Source organism: Canis lupus, chromosome 14 (assembly GCF_011100685.1).
Source record: "Canis lupus familiaris isolate Mischka breed German Shepherd chromosome 14, alternate assembly UU_Cfam_GSD_1.0, whole genome shotgun sequence".
NCBI classification, from domain to species: Eukaryota; Metazoa; Chordata; class Mammalia; order Carnivora; family Canidae; genus Canis; species Canis lupus.
Window position 1 is genome coordinate 24,827,501 of NC_049235.1, and position 23,593 is coordinate 24,851,093.

Sequence of the window (23,593 nt, forward strand, 5' to 3'; positions counted from 1 at the left end):
TTTTTTTTTTTTTTTTTCTTCTTATAACATTTCTTGCTTTTATTATGGTATCCCTTCAGACTGGCAAAGATTCAGGCAGGGTTCCCTAATGATAAAATTTAGAATAAAAAAAATATTTATTGATAATGTCTCTTTTAAAAATGTTTGGTAACCCCAACTAATCATCCCAAATGCACACTGTAAACACAACAATGGCAAAACAGTAACAACTGAGTGTGAGTAAGCAGACAACGAACAGGTGAACAGATGGAGCCAGAATGCAGGAGGGAGCGACAAAGAATGGAAGACAGGTGTGCAAAGTGTGCTATAGACAGTGACAATTTGAATAAGTCATCACATTTGGACCACAGCGATTTCGGGGCAACCACTTGGGAAACCTCTAGGCCAAATACTGAGAACATAGGAGGAGGAATGGATGAGCCTTCTTGGTGAGCATGCTCGGCATGTTGGCTTAGGGACAAGGAAGCACAGAAGCTCTGTAGTCATCTCCTAATGGACGGCTACCATTTAGAGGATGCAAAGAAATTTTCTTTCTGGTCCCTGGATACAACAGATATTGTTTTTCTATGCTTTCCTTGACCCTGGAGGACTGCAGTTGCTGTTCCAAAACCACCAGAGAAGCCCCTTCACAAAATGAAGAAACTCCAGGAGCAGTAACGCTGGGTTTGCTGGAATGCCCCTTTCCCTCCACCTTGCCTACTCTTTTCTTCTTGGCATGTCCACTGGGAATGGTTAAGTTTTACCAAACCACGTGATAAAGCCAGCATGGGCTTTAGTCCCCTGGTCACAGAACTTGAATGGGTGGAGGTGAGGGTGGGTATGCATGTTATGTGTGGCTCTGGGGATCTGGACACTGCCCTCACTTGATAACCCTTGCCCAGAACACTGGGGGTGCTTCCACTGGAGACTCCATTGTAACTCTAGAAGTGTCATTAAATACTCAGTTCACCAAGGTTGACCACCTCCATTGTCATAGGATGATGCAGCCTCTGCAGAATCTCTGTCTGCTGCCCCCTACTGGTGGGGGTGGAGTGACAGGTGCGAAGTAGGCATGGACTTTAATATTGGGCAAATGGGTCCTGAGTCCTTAGGTGATTATGGGTTCTTGTGTCCTTATGAGCCTTAGTTGGCTTTCAAATCAATGCGTGTGATCAGTATGTGTAAGTGTGTATATGTGTGTGTATGTTGTGTGTGTGTGTGTGTGTGTGTATACTGGGAAACAAATGTTTTTCTGACTCATAGGACATTTTTTCCATCAGATTTCTACACGTTTCAAACTAGGAAACATACATATGTATATATGTGTGTGTACATATATATATATATATGCATATATATATAGACAGATAAATATTAATATATAAAGAATACCTTGTTAGTTATACAGTATATTATATATTTTATACTAGTATATATAAATATATATAGTAAATGAGGAATACTTCTTTACATATATATAAAACATAATATGTGGAATACTGTATTATAGAATAATATATGTAGTTTACATGTACATACATATGTTAACTACTGTGGTATTCGTCATTATTCATTCATATATATATTTAAGTATACATAAATATATATTTTAAAATCAAGATTGAAAACAACAAAAAAATTCTATAAATCATAGACCACAGCTTTCCAAAGGTGCACCAGACATTTGACTTTCAAATCAGTATAGCAAATTCCATTGCCCCTAGATTCTACACTGCAAAAAAAAAGCTTCATTTAAATAAAAAATGAAAAACAAAACAAAACATAATTATCTTACATATTTCTTACTCTACTCTTTTGCCAGAGATTTTTTTGGACAGATCCAGAAGCTGCCCACAATTGAGGTAACAATTTCAACTGAGGAGTAATTTTATATTTTATCAAAAGGCACTGACTACCACTTAGGAGAACATTTCTATCTATAGCCAGATCCATCTGGATGATGATGTCCATTAGTTAAGACGTAGATAATGCACATGTTTCCCAACATATAATCACTTAAACTCTAAATAGCCAATCATGCTATTTTAGGTGTCTTAATGTGCTTTTTTAACATATGTGAAAAAACAGAGACTTTAATGTATACTCTTTCTCTGTATACTAAAGACACGTTTGTATATACTTAGAAATACACTTCTTAGAGATATTTTTTGAAGGTTTTATTTCTTTATTTTGAGAGAAAGAGAGAGACAGAGAGAGTGCATGAGCATGAGAAGGGACAAGGGGAGAGGGAGAGAGAATCAAGCAGACTCCATGCTGAGTACAGAGCCCAATGAGGGGCTTGATCTCATAACCCTGAGATCATGACCTGAGTCAAAATCAAGAGTCAGATGTTCAACTGACTGAGTCACCCAGGCACTCCAAAAATCCAGTTTTTAGATAATAGATTGGATGGGTCTTAGACTTAGTATTTTACTGTGCACCCTTTGTACTTCGTAGAAGAAGCTTATATAAGGAGAGAAGTAGGAAAAATTATTGACAAGCAAAGACACACTGTGGTATGAATCCTTCTTTGTCTTCTGTATTTTTAATTTTATATTTTATGACAAAATAGCACATACTTATATAAAAAATCATAAAAATGACAGTTGTCCCATTCTCTATTTCTAAGTCCTAGAGATAGCCACCAAAAATAGTTGGTATGTATACTTCTAGATCACACATCCATGCATGAACACTCATTTTTATACACATATACACACAGTAATACATAAACATACATAATTATCTTACAAAGATGAAATAAGAAAATAAAATTGTCTACCTGCAAAATCTTTCCACTTGCAATATAGCAGCAAAGCCAAAGGAAAATGAAAATGCCATGAAATGTCAACAAAGATTTGAAAGTTTTAGTTGCACTGGACTTTAAGTAAAATTTCAGTACATAGAATCCCATGACAAAGCTAAAATCTTCAATTCTATGAATATGAGCTGTGTGATATTCCTAAATGTTGGGAATGAAATGAGATTCAAAAATAAGTGAGAAAAAAGAATATGCAAGCTAGATTTTATAAATATGTTTTGAATAGCATGGTCCATCAAGATATTATTAAAAATAAAGAAATATGAAGTTAAATAGATTTGAGATATGCTACATATCTTATCTCCACACTGAAAAGTTGTTTTGCCCAAAAGCATGTTAAAGGCTCTAAAATGTCTTATTATTATCAAAATAAAACAAAACAAAAACTTCAATATTTATTTTTGGAATATAAGTGGGTATATGTATGAGTGTATGATATGTAACTTCTCACAGAAATAGTATTCTCTACTACTTTTAAGCAGTCTAAGGGAAATCACAAACCCTATCAGATCTACATCCTAAAAGTCACACAACTTATAAGATATCCCATCATATCTTTGTGTGGAGCCTACCTTGTACTGTTTTAAATGTCACTGTAAGAAACTGGAAAGATGAGAGAATATATTTGTAGTGGGAAGTGGGGTATCAGATCTCGGGTAGGAAAGAGTGGGTTGGAGGTTGATTCTAGTTAGATTCTCTGACACCAGCAAGAACATGCCATAGAGATTTAATTTTAACTCTGGAGACCAAAGAACTACTGTAAACATTAAACAAAAAGAAAGTGTATAGCAATTGACAATAGGTATAAATAAATTTGCATGTAAGTAGGCCATTTATTCCAATGGTAATAGCTAATAGGGCAGCTACTGTGATTATAAGTGAAGATATATTCACTGAAGAATTGATTATTTATTAAAATATTCCATTTACTCTAAATGCTGTGCTTTATCTCTGTCATGTCATATCTTTCATGGCTTTCAGATATTGTAAAAATCTATTCACACAAATCCTAAGCAGTCTAAGTCATTTCATTCCCAACATTTAGGAGTATCACACAGCTCATATTCATAGAATTGAAGATTTTAGCTTTGTCATGGGATTCTATGTACCGAAATTTTACTTAAAGTCCAGTGCAACTAAAACTTTCAACTCTTTGTTAACATTTCATGGCATTTTCATTTTCTTTTCTTTTCTTTTCTTTTTTTTCCGCCAGAGGTAATGAGCCACATTTTCCTTTGGCTTTCCTGTAGACCAGTGGTTCTCTGTGAGGAATGGGAGACGGGGTTGCTTTTGCTCCCCAGGGGACATTTGATAAAGTCTGAATACAGTTTTAGTTTTCACAGTTTTGGGGGGAAAGGCTGCTACTGGCATCTAGTGGGCCAAGGGCAGAGATAGTGTTAAAGATTCTACAATGTAAAGGAGAGCCCCCAAAACAAGTATTACTAGATCTCAGGCTGAGAAAAACTGCTAAAGATGGTTTAGGCTTCCCAGAAACTGTTTCCCACAATTCTCTGGGGGTGATATTGTGGTAAAAAATCTGAAAATGCCCAAGTTAAACTAAAAACTAGAAAATATGTTAATATGGATTTTTTTCCCTTTCAGGTAAAATAAACATTGACTAGGAAAAGGCAACTTTCTCAAACCCCCAAAGTGCAAGTCTAATTATAAACTCTTAAATAGTCTAAAATAAACACTAACTGAACTTGATAGGTAAATTAACGCCGTCGGCCAATTTCATGCAACGTTCATACTTTGACACTTTCTTAACATTTTCCCTCCTTTCTAATACTTAGATTGAAAGTGGATGTCTAATTCTTATTCCACTCATTACTTAACAGGAACACCAAGGTCACTGCAAATAAAGCAGTATGAGTTAATGAGAACAGCTTTAGCCAAAGAGGAGGTATTTCTCCAAGTACATGAAGTGCTTCCCATATATTAAGAAACCCCAGCTGAATCGATTTAATAATGTTGGGATTTGCACAATTATTACAGATCCTTCATTATTCACCCAGTCTGCGCATACCACAGCACAAATGAACATCTCAGTCTGGTGGTATTAACATTGCCATTTTCTCACCCATTCCCAGACCATCTGCTCCATGCTGATCATTCACTGCTTTAACATTTAACAGTTACCCAACTGCAACTTAGCAGATTTGTGTACTTTTGAAAACAGCTGGTTTAATAACTGCTTCAGAGCTTTTGGATAAAGAAATTATTTTGTAGTGCTTTATAATAGTCTTTTTTTATCGGTGCCTCTGAGGAAAGAGTATTACACTTGCTCCATTTATGCATCTGCAATTGCTCGTAATATTTCTTGTCACATTTGGAAACATATTTTCAGTATTTATAGCACAATAATGTAGAAGTCTTTATTACCTTCCTTGTTTTGCTGTTTGTTTTTGTTTTGTTTTGTTTTGTTTTTAATGTCTCTGAGGACTAAAGTGAAACCTTTTGCATGGAATAATTTAGAGTGCACAAAGGTATAAATTTGAGTTGTCTCAGAGTTTCCACTTACTTGCTATGTTATGAATTTGTTTCTATTTCAATGACGTTTCTCTTTTTCTTCTTTGTTACAAAAAATGCAAGAAAGAAAATAACTACTTGTTTCAACACTCCAGGCCTCCAAGTAGACATATTTCCCCTGGGGAGTTTATTAGGTAACTTTGTGAATTGGCTGCTCCATTAATGACTGGAAGTTGCCTAAGGAGTGCTTCTGGGTGCTGACACTGTTCTGATTACTTGATCTGTGCAGAGGTTATATAAGGTAGCTTAGTTTATGAAATTTTATGGAGGTGTACATTTTGCATGCTCTTTTGTATGCATATTACAGTAAAACGTCAAAAACCGAGGAACTTTACTGGATTTTCCTCATGTAATTAGGCTAAATCCAAAACTTTTCATCATGGCACAGGTCTTTGGTACTGACCTGGTTATGACATGAGTTTAATGCTTTCCCATTTCTTTACATGTATTCAGCAATACAGAGCTGTTTCAGTTTCTAATACAATTTACTAATTGTTTATAGGCTTGCCACTGATTTCTGTTCATTGGTAGCGATAAGGGAAGAGAGTGAGTTCTCTTCAATGTATCCTTTTGACTCTTATAAACCTAAAACAAATAAAAACACTAATATTTGACAACTGACTTGGTAGATCTCACCAAATTTTTTTTTAAATCACGTCTTTATGAGGGTTTATTTTGTCCCTTTTTCCTGGCCCAACACATTTTGTATAAATGTGTCTTTTAAAAATCTAGACCATTTTTGGCTTATTTTTAATTTATTTTTTTTATTTTTTACTGTCATTTCTGAACTTTTCTCTCACTGTATCCAATAGCTCAGAAGTTTTGTTACATGATATTTTTCTCATCAGCTGGAAACTAAATCAAAAGCTACCCTTTAGATACATTAAAAGACTAGAGACTTCTGTTTTCAGTCAAGATGAAATAATGGGAACTAGACTTAACTTTTCATCTGAACCAAACACCCAATAAACCATTGAAATGTAAAATGATAGTACTCAAGGCACTAGACATCAAAGAAAGAATAGGAATACCTGAGAGACAGAAAATGAAGGAGCAAGGTGGCTAAAATTTCTAAGACAAAGTAAGCAGATGGCAGGTAGAAGCGAGCTACATGGGGAGAGAATCCCAGAGATCTGCAGAGCACAAATGTACCATTCAGCATAGCAGCAATCAAAGCATGCATGGAGAAAAACTGTCTGAAGCTGTGGAAAGAATCATCTGAAAGGATAATGAGAAAGAGCTCTCAGCACTCACATAGGAATTGGAATAATACTTGTTTCGACCAGCCAGACTAGAACATGTCAAAACCCTGAGAATTGGCTAGAGTACTGAAAAGAAACTTGCTTCAGTAGTAAGAAGTAAGTAATTAGACCTACATTAGATGATGCTCTGGTCTTGCCTAACAAATCAACTTACTTTTTTTTTTTTTTTTTTTTTACAAGTAAATTTAGTGCATCCCAGAACAAAAAGGTAATATAAATATAGTTAAATAAGTAAAATGTACTATAAACTAGTATAAAATAGTATTAATATATATAATATATAGGAATAATAATATTTGAATAATATTCAAATAATATTCTAATATATAACTATATATAGAATTATACATGAAATATGCAAATATCTAGCTTCCGAAAAGGTTCAATTTACAATGCTTGGTATCCATGGAAGAGTAACTCACAGAAACAGGAAAATATAATGAGGAGAAGATAAAATGAAAGCCTGCCTAGAACTGAAATACGTTAGAATTAGCAAAAAAGTACATTAAATAGTTATTATAATTGTATGCCATATTGTCAAAGAGATATTTACGTAAAGACATGGAAGATTGAAAAGAAAAAGCTACAAATTAAACTTCTAGAATTGAAAACTAAAATATTTGAGCTAGAAAATACATTGGGTAGGATTATTTCCAGATTAGATAGTACAAGAGAAAATTATAAGGAAATTGACAACTTTGAAATATCCAAAATGAAGCATATAAAATATCATACTAAAACAAAGCAAAACTGAATGGGTAACCTAACATGTGTCCAAATGGAAGCCTGAAAGAATATCATTGCTTGTATTATGTAAGCATGGATACTTACTCTGGTTCTTTAAGACAATAATACTATCCTACAATTATAGGTTTACAATTATAAAATACAATAGATTTATAGAATCAATTATTTTGACAAGTTAAAACATCTCACAAAAAAGTGTGTTGGTAAATAATTTGCTAGGAAAATGGAAATTCATATTTCTTGAACATGATAGTGTTTAAAAAATCAATTGTTTTTGTTGATATCCTTTGTTCATTCTTCTCTGTCATGTGTAAGCCACCTTTAAAACTCAGTAATTGTTATGCACACAGAAACATCAGTATTCAGTATAGTTGAGTAGAATCCAATCAGTTAAATAGACAAAACCTTGAATTTATGTGCCCACCGAGTGACGATTCATGGTGGTTTTTAAAGACTTCTTCTCTCACACAGCCATCAATCAAAGTGACAGCGTTCTTTAGATTAACTTTGGATTCCCCAGCACAAATTAATTAATCTGTCCACTACTTCCTATCTCAGTGTTTCAATCAGCCAACAAATAAAGCCAATCAAGATTTCAATTCTTTGCTGATTAGCCAATAAAGTGTGACAGTGGACTTGTGGCAGGACTTCTGGGACTCTCATCGAAGATTATTTATAGATGTAGCAATGCTGTGATCAGTCTCCAAACCACAAATAAGAAGAACATTGTGTTTTCTTCCCAGTTACTTTCATCAAGGCAAAGAACCTTTTCAGGTAGAAATAAAACTGCTAAACCATCAGTTGCAAGAATATTCTCCTTGAGGTTATATTAATAACATTTTGATGATACTGTTGCTTTACTAGCATCAAATTGTATATATGTATGGAATTTCAGAATTTAAAGAATTGCTTTTGTTCAAATGAAAGGGTACATGCTAGAGCTGTCACAAGTTCTCATTGTCAAGAATTCTTATGGACAAGAATCCTAAGTACTCTTTATATCCTAAGTACCAGAGAATTCCTTCCTGCCTTTCATATATTTATGAGAGAGTATACTTCACATGTACTACAATTAGTCTGGTACATGTTCTGTTTCCTGAAAATCCTTTTGATAGTAAAGTAAAACCAACTAGGGGAAAGTATATAATCTAGAGTTAATCTAATTCACTGGTGTTACAAAGAAATAAGCCCAAATTAGAGGCACTTTTGCTAAACCCCACCAAGACTTAATACCTGACTAATTGCAGTTTCAGCCTCACCAAGAATGAATTTTAAGCCAGTCAATCTGCAATTTCCTGATCATCACTGGCTACAATAAGCCCTTTGCCTTCCCTAAGGAAAGGTAATCTTGCCTAATCAATTCTTTTAACTTCTTTGCACCACCCCTTCTGACTATAGAATCCTTCCATTTTGTATATCTTTTCAGAGCCCCTTCCTACTTGTTAGATGGCGTACCTCTTGATTCATGATTAGTTAAATAAATTCAATTAGATCTTCACATTTACTGAGTTGAGTTTTGTTTTGTAACACCAGTAACAAGTGCATGAGCTTGAGGATCAGTAAAGTTGTACAAAAGCTTTGTTTTTTTCTTGTGGGAAATTAAGGATGTAGACTAACCAACCTCAAACATTTGCTAGCTCAGGAAAACATATGAGTATCTTTTTTTCTTATAAAGACTAGATCGAGACAATTTTTCTCCTTTTTGTTTTTACCACTATTCATTTTTTTGAAGTTTGTCCAAATATCAGTGACCTCATGAACTTGACACTGAGCAGTAAGCAAATGTAAGATGAGGTCGGTGACCTTTTGGTTTTCCATTAGACTTTGCATTCCATTTCTTCACCTCTTTCCAAAGGAGGGAGTGGAGAAAGAAATAAGGAAATCAATCCTGTTCCTCAAAGTATATGGGTGCCATCTATTCCTCCTGACAGTCTATGACCTTTACCATTCTAATCTTCTAGCCATTCCACTTCATTTCTTAAAGATTTTAGCTCCTGTATAACAATCTTTATTTTAATGTCTACTCTTGTCATCCTGAAAGGTGACTCATCAGTTCCCTGACTTCTTCGTTCCTTGGTATATTTACTTCTAGTAGAATTTTTGCTCACCCCACCTTTGTCAGCCATTTCCAATTTTATACCAGAAAGTTAATCACTTCCAAAATCTCTATCTCAAATATTTTACCCTTTACACTGACATCTCTCTTTCTATATGATTTATTCCACAGCATATACAAATAAATTCTTTGACTTCACAAAAATATCCATTATAATCTGTTGTTCATCATTTTAGTCACCCTTGAGAATTTCCTTGCCTCTCTTACCTCTCATTTAGTCTGGGAAATGTAAACTGTATGCTACTGTGTTTAAAGTTTTTATGTGTTTTGCTTAACACTGCCTGAGAAACCAACTATTCTCTTCTTAAGCTTGCTTTCTCATATTCTGTGATGACTTTTCTCCATCATAATCTCCTCAGAAAGGGAAACCAGAAATCTGCAACTCCCTTATCTTTCCATTAACAAATTCATTTTTTCAGTTGCAAAAGTACCCAACTTCTCTTTCTCCCATTATGTGAAAGAAATATTCCTACTCTTATCAAATTCTAATCTCTTCTTTCTAGTCCTGGGCCTAATCATCTCTCTCTTATCCAACTGAATTTTGTATTTTTGATGATTCACCTTATTTCCTGCATCTTTATTAATTTCTTCTCTACCATTGATACTTACAAATTCTTTATTATCTCTTATTTTATAAAATAAGAAATTTAAGAAGCTTAAAGTTGGAAATGCTCTTTATTCAACTAATAAACCAGTTTAATTCCTCTACAATTTCTTTGTTCCCTTTCATAACATGGTATTTCTAATTTTCCTTCTAATTCTAGACCATCTTAAAGATTCTTACACTTAAAAATTCTAGACTATCTTAAAAATTCTTACATACCACTCTTTTTAAATCACTCTTAAATCATCAAATACTTCCATTTTGCCAAATCCAAATGACACTTTTCTGTTTCCATCCTACTCAGCATCTAAGTAGCTCTAAGGCTTTCATATCCAGCTTTTAATTTGTAGCAGTCATGGAAATATGCCAGTCAGATCTCTGTTCAAGAAAGAAATTGCCATTTGGCTGCAAGGAATGAAATTAGCTGACAGTCTTCAGCTTCAGTGCTTCAGCTTTCAAGCTGTGACAACGTGTTCCCAGGCAACCCCAGACAATGACTGTGTGTGGCAAGAGTACCAGACTCTAGCCATTGATGCCAAGTACAGATCTCCTCAAATAGCCAATTCATTATTCTCTATTATAGGACTATTTTTCTGTCCTTTGCAACACTAAGAAGACATAATCCTTTTATTAATGTCATATTTTATGGCATATTTTAATATATAAATTATATATATATAATTTTTATTATTCTTTTTAATCTACCTCCCACCTAGACAACAGGTACCATTGAAGGCAGGGCTGTTATAAAGTCCTAAGGAATTGATTCTCAACAGCATTCATAATATACTTCAAACAAAGGCTGATTAAATTGATGGATGAATGAAAAAGCTCATAAGGCCTCAATATCTTATATATTTCTCTTTCAAAAATTAATCTGGCACCTGGGTGGATCAGTCGGTTAAGCATCTGCCTTCAGCTTAGGTCATGATATCAGGGTCCTGGGATTTAGCTCCATGTGAGACTCTGTGCTCAGTGGAGAGTCTGCTTCTCCCTCTGCTTTCCCTCCTCCCTGCTTATGCTCTCTCTCTCTCTCTCTCAAATTAAATAAAATCTTTTAAAAAATTAATCTTTAATTTCTCCAAAATTATAATATCTGTTACAGATAGGATAAAATCATTTAAACTGAGATATAAATGGCAATCACCCTGACATTACCTTCTTTGGTTTGTATTCATCTGTTTTTATTTTAGGATATTTTATTTATTTTAAAAATCTACTTGTTTTATTTTAATAAGCATAATAGATTTTTTAATGTGTTCATGCTCTGCTTCTAGTTTATATGGAAAACACTAAAAAGCAACAGCAAGTATAAAAAAATCCATCATGCAGTCAACTTAGTCTACTGACTTTAAATGGTTGCCTCTCATCACATATACACACATGAATTTTGCCTCTTTAACACAGCTGTACAAGTTCAGACAGTCTGATTTTGAAAATATCACAATTGAGAAACAGTGGGTAGCAAGAAGGAACATGTCTATGTAGGTGTGTATCTGAGTAGCTGCACTTCCTCTAGTTGATCACATTACCAATATTATGTCCTTATGTCACTCCTCTGGTATTTTGCTATGTTTCGAATAGGTGCACAGAAAAGAAAAATAAATGAATAAAGAACAACTCTAGATATAAGTGAGAAATGTAAACACAGAGACTAAATTTCTAACAGAATAATAAAAGAAAATCAAGCTAATGTTTTAAAAATGTTGCTTTGCTTGAATGACAGCAAAAACTATTTAATGTTAAATCAGATTACCAGATACAATGAAAAAGCCTATTGGTAAATTTTAGAAGTTCAAGAAAATAAATCTATACCATCACTGATAAGTAATTTTTGTTTTAAAATTTAATTTCTAAGAATTTTTATATTATGTTGTTGACTTCTCAAACAAAATTTAAACTTCAAATGATTTTTACTTTCACAATTTCAGACCCAAAAGCAAGCAGCACATTATTAAAATGTTCCCTTCATTATATTTTTACTTTTTTTTCTTTTTCTTTTTTTTTTTTTTAGCTTTTTCAATAATATAAATTTAACTAGACACATTAGAATTTTTTTAGGCATTGAAAAGTAGATTGGTGATAAAACATATAATATCTAATATAAACCTGAGATAAATTACATGAAATAGGGCAGCCCCGGTGGCTCAGTGGTTTAGCTTTGCCTTCAGCCCAGGGTGGGATCCTGGAGACCCAGTATCGAGTCCCACATTGAGCTCCCTGCATGGAGGCTGTTTCTCCCTCTGCCTGTCTCTGCCTCTCTCTGTCTATGTCTCTTATGAATAAATAAATAAAATCTTTTTAAAAATTACATGAAATAAATCACAAGTTAAGTAAATTTTCATATGATTTATTTAAATTCAACGTTTAAAAATCCTAATCTATCAACCACCATGCCTGCTAACCAGCAATGATACTTACATAGGACAGGTAAGGAAAGGAAAGGCATTCTATACAAAGTAAAGTTTTTAGATAGAAATTCATTGAGTAATGTTTTTTGATATTTTATCCAGCTTTATTTTTTGTTTTGTTTAGTGGGGCTTTTTTGTATATATGTATAGTTTTATTTTGAGGGGTGTTGTTTTCTGTTTGTTTTGTCTATCATGTTAAAAACTGAAAAGATTGATTCTTCTCTTTAAAAGTTTCTTAGAAATATCTTAAAGGGAAATATAAAGAGAGAATCTGTACATTTCCTTGAAATTCCAATTGAACTTTGGGAACTCTGATAGCATAATCTGTTGACAATTTTCCCATGAAACCATTTATGATACTGAATGTTTGAAAATTATCTTGCACCAGTCATTCAACTTTGTATGATCTTATGATTATAAATGAGCAAACCCCACAAGATTTGGTTCAGTTTGATTAAGCATCCCAAGAAGAGCAGCAGTTTAATGTGAAGAGTAATTAACTGGCAGATAAAGGCTAATGGATGTCCTCAAACCCCTAAAGAGCTTTGGGTTTTGTTACTGGAAAAAAAAAAAAAAAAGCATTCTAGTCCATCCAAAGCAACCAAAAGCCAATATATACACATCAATACATAAAAATACCAAAATTATGATAGCCTATTGGAAAAATTATTGATTCTGACATAAATAATCCAAAGTTTTATCTTATCTCATTAAAAAAAAAGATAGGCCTAATTTATATGTGGTAAGTTCTTAAGAAATAAACCTCATTATCCACAAGCATGTACACATACACAAGCACCTTTAGTACTAGGTCAGGGGTTAAACCTACCATAATCCAGATTCCAAGTGAAAAGACTGATGTGTAGAAAAATAAGTATGTGTATATTTTGTGATCAATATAGATCGATTTGCACAAATTGGCTAACATAAGAGTAACAATGGAAGACTAACATGAGCGCTATCTTTAGCAAATACAAACTCCCAGCTCAATATTATTTGAGTCATCATATATGAATTTCAATTGATATACAAAAAGTATATTGCCAATAAAAATGAAGATTTTCTTTTCTGGCTATATAGTACACAAGAAATCACTTCCATTAAAAGACATCTATAATTTTATAAAGATAAAATTTTCTAATAAAATTTTATAAAATTATATGTGTGTCTGTGTGTGTGTATTCCCTTCCTATCAAAGCCTATCATTTCAGAATTCTTTGTGTCATTGTCCATGAAGTTATGAGATGGATAGGAAGCACACTGAAACAAAGAAGTAAAGATCTGAGACCTCAAGCTTACAAGTTATGGCCCAATAAAGTGTTTACGGAAAAAAAGATGTGTTTGAGTGAGGTCAGGCAAAGGGCAAACTGGCTGACTCCTGGTTTTATGCCCCAAATCAGCTTTCTCCCATTTGCTTTGGAACAGAGCCTTGATTTTTACCTGGGCACATATCCCAGCCTATATTTCTCAACCTCCTGTGCAGCTTAGTGTGATCTCGAGACTAAGTTCTGGCCAAGAATTTGTAAGTAGAAATATTATATGGAACTTCCTGGAAGTCTGATTAAAATTGTTCACCCCACTGTTTAAGTGCCCTTTTGCTCTTCCTCCTGTCTCTTTCCTTTTGCTTGAAAGAACAGAGCATGATGGCTGTACTAGTTATATTAGACTATAATGTGACCTTGTGTGGAAGTCAGCCTAGCAGATAGAAGACTTAAATGACTTCACAAAGGTTTTGTATTATCCCAGAACTGCTTGTATTTTGTTGTTGTTGTCGCTGTTTTTTCTCTCCCTTTGGTGGCATTTGTTCTGCTTTGTTTTTATTTTAACGTGAGAGAAGAGATTCAAATGTGTTAATTCAATTTGTTACTATTATTATATGCACCTGAGCCTAATCTTGAATGATATAAAATATCCATATATTTTTACGAATGCTTAGAATTATTTTCTTGATGAGGTCTACAGCACAGGAAGAACTAGGAACATTACCAAAACGTTCACCTGAGTTTTCTGAGGACCATTAGCTACAGTAGGAAGCAATTACAAGCCTTGAAACATTTCTCTGAAAGGATTGTATTTAAGTATACATAGGAACAAGCTATAATTTTTTCAACATTTCTATCTAAATTATACAGAAATTAAATGAACTGTCTATTTAGATGTGTACCTAACTCTGATTTAAGAAATTAGTAACTATTATTGGTGGACTTTTACTTAGTTGCTATAGTCTTAAAATTTTCTAATTTTAAAGTAAAATTATTTCTGATTGTTTAAAAAAGCCAATCTCAAATATTTTATATACATTATATCAAGTTATTGGCCCTATTATTTTCTCAAGCTTATGTTACAATGAACTTAAAATTAAAATGTACATGACCAGAGTTCACTGTATTTTTTAATTGCTTATTTCTTATTAAACTGCTATAAATATTTTTTTTAAGATTTTATTTTTTATTCATGAGAGAGAGAGAGTCAGAGACACAGGCAAAGGGAGAAGCAGGCTCCATGCAGTGAGCCCGACGTGGGATTCGATCCTGTGTCTCCAGGATCACACCCTGGGCTGAAGGCTGCACTAAACCGCTGAGCCCCCCAGGCTGCCCTAAACTGCTATAAATCTTGATATACTACAATTAGCTGTGGTTTCCCAAGCTTTAGAGGAGAGTAGTGGAGATATGGAACACAAATGATTGGCACAAAAAGTAATAAGGGGCCCCTGGCTTGATCAGTTGGAAGAACATATGACTCTCGATCTTGGGGTCATAGGTTTGATCCCCATGATGAGTGTAGAGATTATTAAAAAAAATAATAAAAGGAAAAGAAGAAGAAGAAGAAGAAGAAGAAGAAGAAGAAGAAGAAGAAGAAGAAGAAGAAGAAGAAGAAGGAGGAGGAGGAGGAGGAGGAGGAGGAGGAGGAGGAGGAGGAGAAGAAAAATCTTTCCCTTTTTTTATCATAGAGACTATGAAGAATTCTGAAATACCTCACTGTGAGGTGAGAATAACATCTCTTTGAATCTTAAGGGAATAATTCCAGAGTTTGATTGGAATCACCATTATATAGTTCTGTAGTTCAGATGGTAGTTCAGATGGTGACTATCAAGTATCTGGGTGGAAATCATTGGTATATCTGCTGGCATTGCTACATTTAATTATTTATTAGTAAAATACATCATTTCTTCCAATTTTTCAAAATTTCCTTCATATATTTTATAGAAAACCTGTGAAGAATCACTTATATCTTAAATCACATTTTAGATTGTTAATAAGGGCATCTTGGTTTGAAAGAACAAGACCTGTTGAAGTTGTTCAATGCACATTCAAATATCTTCCTAAGAGCTAATCAGATATTCTCAGATATCAAATAAATGCTATTTAACCATAAATAATGAAATTGATCAAGAACTTGTTTCTTTCCCAAACCTTCCCATTTAATATTATACATAATTGAATATTTGGACACCAAAAAGTAAAATCTAGTTCTGGTTAAGAGAGAGTGTTGACAGCAAGCCAATGTTTTTGCTAAGAATAACTAAAAATCTATACAATTATAAAAATTGTAAATTCAAAGGGATCAGAAAGCTGACAATCTTAATGACTTTGTGTCAAGCAATTGTTTTAAGTAGGATAAAAAAAGAGACTGATTATAAGAGGAAACATTGAGCTATTATACTTCATCAAATTTAAGTTTTTTGAAAAGAAAATCCATAGAATAATGATAATAAACATATACAATAAAAGAGTTAACATCCAGAGAATGTAAAACTCTGTGAAAGCTTCATTATAAAAGCAAAATCAACTTCCTAAAAAATGGATGGATCAATGATTTAGACATGTCAGCAGACAATATATACAGATGGCAAACATGAAAAGATACCTAACATTATTATTTGAGAAATGCCAATTAAAACCACCAAAAAGATACTACTGCATATCCATCAGGATCTCTAAAATTAATGCAACATGATTTGGAGCAACTAGAACTTTCATATGTTTCTTGGAAACACACAGGAAACAATTACTTTGGAAAGTATTTTGGCAGATTTTTGTAAGAATTAACATTGACCTAGTGATTCCACTCTACATGTTACCAAGGAGCAATGAAAAAAAACCTGACAAAAGTAAAAGTAGAAAATTGTACACCAAATATTAGTAAGGCAAATCCAGTGTTATATAAAAGGACAAATCATCTTTAGATATTTCACAACAAAATACGAATGGTAAAGCAATAGAGCTTTGGAAGAAAACACAGAAGAACATCTTCATGGCTTTGAAGTGGAAAAATATTTTTAACACCACAAAAGACAAACTATAAGAAAAACTTTAAAAAATGTGTTATTTTAAAGTATGACACAGTAATAGTGAAAGGGGAATGCTGTGGCAGTGTGTTCTGGCAGGAGAGTATTCTCAACATATCTATCTTACTAAGTACTCTTAATCAAGATAACTCCTAGAAATACCTATAAATTGTAAGAAAGACAGACGACCTAACAATAGTCTGGGAAAAATAAAAAACAAGCATTATACACAAAAATAAATGTACAAAAAAGACCACTTGACATGTGAAAAGATGTTTTATTTTTTATTAGTCATCAGGGAAATACAAATTAAATTATCACTGTGCAATCCCATTAATTATTCACTAGAATGGCTGAAATAAAGAATCAGAAAAAAATATCGAGTTGGCAAGAATGTAACATTTGAACCCTCATATATTGTTACCAGCAGTGTTGGTATGTTTGTATATAATATTAGCACACATGTGGAAATATATATATATATATATAATATGTATATATATATATATTATATATGTATACCCAGTGGAAAAGCACATATCTATCAAACAAAACATATGTTAAAAATGTTTATAGTAACATTATTTGAAATAATCTGAATCTGAAAACTATGTACTTTTCCCAAAAACAGTAGGATGGGTAAATTGTTGCGTATTCAAAATGGAATAGGAGACTACAACAATAAGAATGAACATATCACAACTATATGCTACAAAACGGATAAATCTCATAAATACAGTGTTAGGTGAAAGGATCCAAACACAAAACAATGCATAATATAAAAATTCAATATTCATAAAGTTCACAGACAATGCTATTCTGTGTTTTCAAAAATGATGGGAGACATTTGGGGACTTACCTGGAGAGGGTCATGAAGAATGATCTGAGATGCTTGTAAGGTTCTCCTTTTGATCTGAGTATTAAGTGTCTCATACTTTGTGAAAACTTATCAAATTATGTACTTCTGGTGTATACATTTTTCTATATGCATGCTGTATTTCAATAATGTTTTAATGGAACAAGTACTGTAATTATTTGAAAAAATTAAATATGTAAAAATCTGTGAGACCATAATAAGAGAGAGAAAGCCACTTATAATCAAACAAAAAAGTTTTCACCATGTGAATAGTAGCTATGATACCATGATTTTACAGAAAAAAAAAAACTGTCAAGAGAAGTGAAAGGAGATACTATATTATGCAGCAACCATGTGGCTTTACTTGGTGTGGAAAAGCTTTTCTTTATAGAAGATACAGTGCAATAAGTGTGAATGAAAACAACTTTAGAAAACATTATTTTATGGCTACTGGATGAAAACTAGATGGGAAAAAATTTTCTCGGGTTATGAAAGTATCGCACTACCCAGTATTTCTAGTTTCAAAGGAGAAAAAAGTGTAACTTTAGAAGGGATTAATAAAGTGATCTTCATGCTCACTTGGTGGTTTGCTTCCGTCCCATGAGGAATAAGAAGTCAGAGCAGTGTGTACCTGTCCTATGCAATTCAATAGGCAACACACACCACCTGTAAAGTATTTTTGCCAAAAAAAAAAAAAAAAAAAAAAAGCTTCACTTGAGTTAAATAGAGGCTTTTCTTCTTTCTTTAAGTTTTTTCTTTCTTTAAGTTCATGACAGGTGCACTCCTTAATCCCTGTCACCTATTTTCTCCTTTCCCCACTTACTTCCCCTCTGGTAACCATCATTTTGTCCTCTATAAGAGCTGAGTCTGTTTTTTGGTGTCTCTCTCTCTTTGTTTTCCCTTTGCTTCTTTATTTTTTTAAATTGCACGTATGAGTGAAATCATATGATATTTATCTTTCTCTGACTTGTTTATTTTACCAAACACATAATACTCTGTAGTTCCATCTATGTCATTGCAAATGGCAAAATCTAATTATTTTTATGACCAAATAATATTACTCTGTGTGTGTGTGTGTGTGTGTGTGTGTGTGTGTGTTGATGGACAGTTAGGACGCTTCCATATCATGGGTAGTGTAAATCATGGTGCAATAATCATACGGATGCCTGTAGCCCTCTGAATTAGTATTTTTGTATTCCTTGGATAAAAACCCAGTAAGTAATACAATTGCTGGATCACAGGGTAGTTCTACTTTTAATTTTTTGAGGAACCTCCATACTGTTTTCCACAGTGGCTGCACTAGTTTGCATTCCCACCAACAATGCAAGAATGAGTCAAATAAAGACTTAAAATTACACTTCCAACTTTATAGAGGACACAGGTGTTTGAGACTTAATGTTTGTTTTATCCCTACACTCATATGCTGAAGCTCTAACCCCCATACGATGGTATTAAGAGGTAGGGACTTTGGGAATTGATTAGGTCACAAAAGCAGAACCCTCATGAATGAGACAAGTGCACTTATAGAAAGGGACCCCAGTAGAGCACTCTCAGCCCTATGCTACCATGTAAGGACACAGCAAGAAGATCGCTGAAGGGCCATCTATGAACCAGGAGGTAGGTCCTCACCCTCATCAGATGCTGATTCTGCCAATGTCTTGATCAGGGATTTCCCAGCCTCTAGAAATAGGAGAAAGAAACTTCTGTTGTTAGTAAGCTCCTCAGTCTATTATACTTTGTTGTAGCAGCCTGAACTAAGACAAGAGTGGAGAAACATTAGTGTGGTAATTTGGGAACTTGAATATAAAAATGTGTGTTAGATTATATTAATGAATAAAGACTTTGATTTTGTCATATTGTTAATTTTCTTTGGTATAATAGGATATTACTTTTAAGTACTAAAATTGCTATTTATTTAGAAAGCATAAAATATTTCATAGTGAAGTATCATAATGTCAATAATTTATGTAAGCATTTTGGCAAAAACAGAGATACAAAATTATATAGGAAAAATGTGAACAATTATCTAATAAGTTAATGTGACTATACATCATATAATTTCTCTGTATTCATGTGGGATACTCTAATATTCATGTAGAATATGTTTCTGAGAGATTTAAACACATATATGAGAGAGAGAGAGCACAAATTGTAGATTTCTATACCCTTTCTAATGTTTTGAAACTATTACAGAGTTTGCCTTCATTTTTTGTGGTGATATGCAGATACTAAGATTGTTTTCAACTTTTCATTGCTTATATTTTGGATGTATTACTGTGAGGTAATTTTGGTATTAGATGGCATTATTGATTATAATTCAGATACACTGCCTATAGTAAAAAATATATCATGCACATTATTTTATAAAACATTATTTGTTATTTTTTATTTATGATTGTACTTTTTATTGTACTTTTTTAAAAGATTTTATTTATTTATTTATTTATTTATTTATTTATTTATTTATTTATTTATTCATTAGAGACACAGAGACAGAGAGAGGCAGAGACACAGGCAGAGGGAGAAGCAGGCTCCATGCAGTAAGCATGATGTGGGACTCGACCCCGGGACCCAGGATCACGCCCTGGGCTGAAGGTGGGGCTAAACCACTGAGCCACCCAGGCTGCCCTATGATTGTAATTTTATCACATGTATATATGCTTGATATTTCACAAAGCAACTGAATTTGTGGGAATAGATGCTTTTTTCCAGTTAGGCTTCTTGTTTATTTCCATAGCTATGTGACAGGGCAATTCTATCATCAGTAAGTGACCTGAATAATTTATTGATAAAATCAATAAATCATGAATTGGCATAGATAAATGTTAATGTTTCCTAATGACAGGTTACTTTAAGGTTTTTTTTTTTTAAGTTTTTTTGTTTTTTATTTATTTATGATAGTCATACAGAGAGAGAGAGAGAGAGAGGCAGAGACATAGGCAGAGGGAGAAGCAGGCTCCATGCACCGGGAGCCCGACGTGGGATTCGATCCCGGGTCTCCAGGATCGCGCCCCGGGCCAAAGGCAGGCGCTAAACCGCTGCGCCACCCAGGGATCCCTACTTTAAGGTTTTTATTTTTGCTTTAATATATTGGTGGGGGAGTAAATCTGCCTATCATTCTTTTCACTTATTATCACCAAGACTGACAGATAATACCTTAATCCATACTATCATTATGCCAAAATGAATTTTACAAGGTAATATTACATTTTATTTTATGTTGAACATTAAGAGAATGATTATGTGCTTTAATATTATTGTTAATGATAGATTCTGATGGAAAATTTCTTCTTCCTTTCTCTATCTCTCCTGATCCATTGTCTGTGACTTCTCAAGAGTCTCTAATGTCTTTAATTCAAGGAGTTTAACACCATGACTCTCTGGATGAATGAAGAAGGTAGCATGCTTCTGAGGTAGTCTAAAATAAAAGCTCAGAGAGAAAAGAAAGCTACTTATAGTTGTTTGCTAAGGTTGGAAATTTTCCCAGACTGTTGGTTTCTTATTCTAGCATTAAAATCTAGCTAAATTCATAGTCTTAGTCATAGCTTGGATTTATTTCTAAATTTGGTGTCTGGAAGAAATACTGTGCAAAAGTGTATTTTGTGTTTTGCATCATTTACTGCATATTTAGTGGGTGAAGATAAAGTATTTTCCCTTAGATATGTGTGTGTATGTTTGTGCTTTCATCTTCTATTACTCATTATCTTACACTGTTTTAGAAGAAAACTAACTAAAAGAAAAAAAAATTTGATCTGCTACATTAACTTACATTGATTCAGTGGTAGCTACAGCCAAGGCTTTTAAAGTGAATAGGTAATTATCCCATTGTGAGTCTTTCCAAAACAAATGCCTGCACACACAGAATAGGCTGATTGGCCCACAGTGCTGATGTTCTGGTTTTCAAAGATCTTAGAAATGCTGAGTTCTCTGATTCTGTTCTCAATATAGAAGATCTGGTAGTGTTTAACTTTTGTTTTTTTAGAAAAAAATTAACAGTTGGTTTTCTATTCTATATCATGCAATCCTTTTTGTATTAAAGGAGTTTTAGTAATACAAAGAAACATTAGTGGCTAACTACAGAGACAAAGCACAAGGTAGGATAGGAATAACTAGCATCTGCTAGGTACCTACCATGTAAGCAATGTGATAACATTGTTTTAAGAAGTTATCAGTCAAATAATACTGTGTGGTAAAAATATCCCCATATAGTAAATGAGGTGATAGAGATCAAAGCACTTAAGAAACTTAACCTTATGTTATATAGTCAAGATAAATAAGCCACACTATTTTGGCCGATCCTCCTATGTCCTAAATAGCAAATATAATGAGTAGTTAAATAATTTAAATATTACAACTAAAGGATTGTACATTAGCTTTTATTTCAGTTTATCAGTTTTTGAATATCACCTTTTGGGCTAGTCATTTTGTATTCCAGTTAAACAAGAAGAAATATACAGTCTTGTCTAGAGGAGGATTATAGTGGAACATAAGTAAACAAATAATTATAACTGGACTCCTGTCTTAGTAGAAGTAATTTGAACGACTAGAAAGAGAAGGATGTAAATAAATATGTCTAGAGAGTCAGGAAATTATGCAGAGTCAGTGATCTCTAAATTAGATGATAATATAAAAAAGAGTCCACAAGTTGGAAGAGGTATTTAAAGGGGTTCCAGACATTATAAACCAAAGCACAGAGCATGAACACACTTGACACAGGAAGAAAACAACTAGAAATTTGCTTCTGCTGTCTCCCAGTTGACAGGGGCCTATGGTAAGATATTTTATTGAAATGGATGGCAGGGTTTTGATAACAGACTTAGACCCAGTTTTGAGGAGACTGGACTCTACCCTGCAGGTTATAAAAAGTATTGAAAAATGTCAGCATTGTGCTGATATATGAAGATTTTCATTTCAGAAATCTGACTCTAGCAATGATATGGATGAAGGGAAGAGATGTCACTAATGACAGTGAGATCAATAGGTAGATTATAAAAGGTCAAGTCATTTCTTTTTTTTTTTTTTTTTTTTTTTTTTTAAATTTTTTTTTTTTTTTTTTTTTTTTTTTATTTGTGATAGTCACACACAGAGAGAGAGAGAGGCAGAGACACAGGCAGAGGGAGAAGCAGGCTCCATGCACCGGGAGCCCGACGTGGGATTCGATCCCGGGTCTCCAGGATCGCGCCCTGGGCCAAAGGCAGGCGCCAAACCGCTGCGCCACCCAGGGATCCCGTCAAGTCATTTCTAATTTGCTTTACATGTCAACTTCATTCATTGGTTGCCCTCTCTATGGGTATTGAACAGTATCATCAAACGACCTTTATTTTCAGAACAATCCTCCTCCTTCTTGTTCCTGTAAGCTTTTCCAAAGGCATTTCTAAAATCTACATTTTATTTTTTTAATTTGTTGGTGTCCTCTATCATTTGCTTTCAACATGTATTGAATTCTTCGCATGTCAGGCAGAAGATAGGTGATGAGGATGCATCGTTTACTTAATACTCACATCAATATTGTGTGAAAAGTTATGCAAGTACATCAAGTTATTGTTTAGGATCATACAGTTAATAAGTGGTATATCTTGGAGGATTAGATGGCTTTAATAATTCTGTTTTATGGGGGATCCCTGGGTGGCTCAGCGGTTTGGCGCCTGCCTTTGGCCCCGGGTGTGATCCTGGAGTCCTGGGATCGAGTCCCATGTCAGGCTCCTGGGATGGAGCCTGCTTCTCCCTCTGCCTGTATCTCTGCCTCTCTCCTTCTCTCTCTCTCTCTTTCTCTTTCTCTCTCTCTCTCTTTTTATGTCTATCATGAATAAATAAATAAAATCTAAAAAAATAATAATAATTCTGTTTTATGAGTTATTTGTCTTTTTCAACATGCTGAAATTATACTTCAAATCTTATTTCTTTTATTTATTCAGTTAGTATATTTTTATTGAGTGCCTATTATGTACCAAGTAGCATGCTAAGGTCTTGGTGTTTAGTG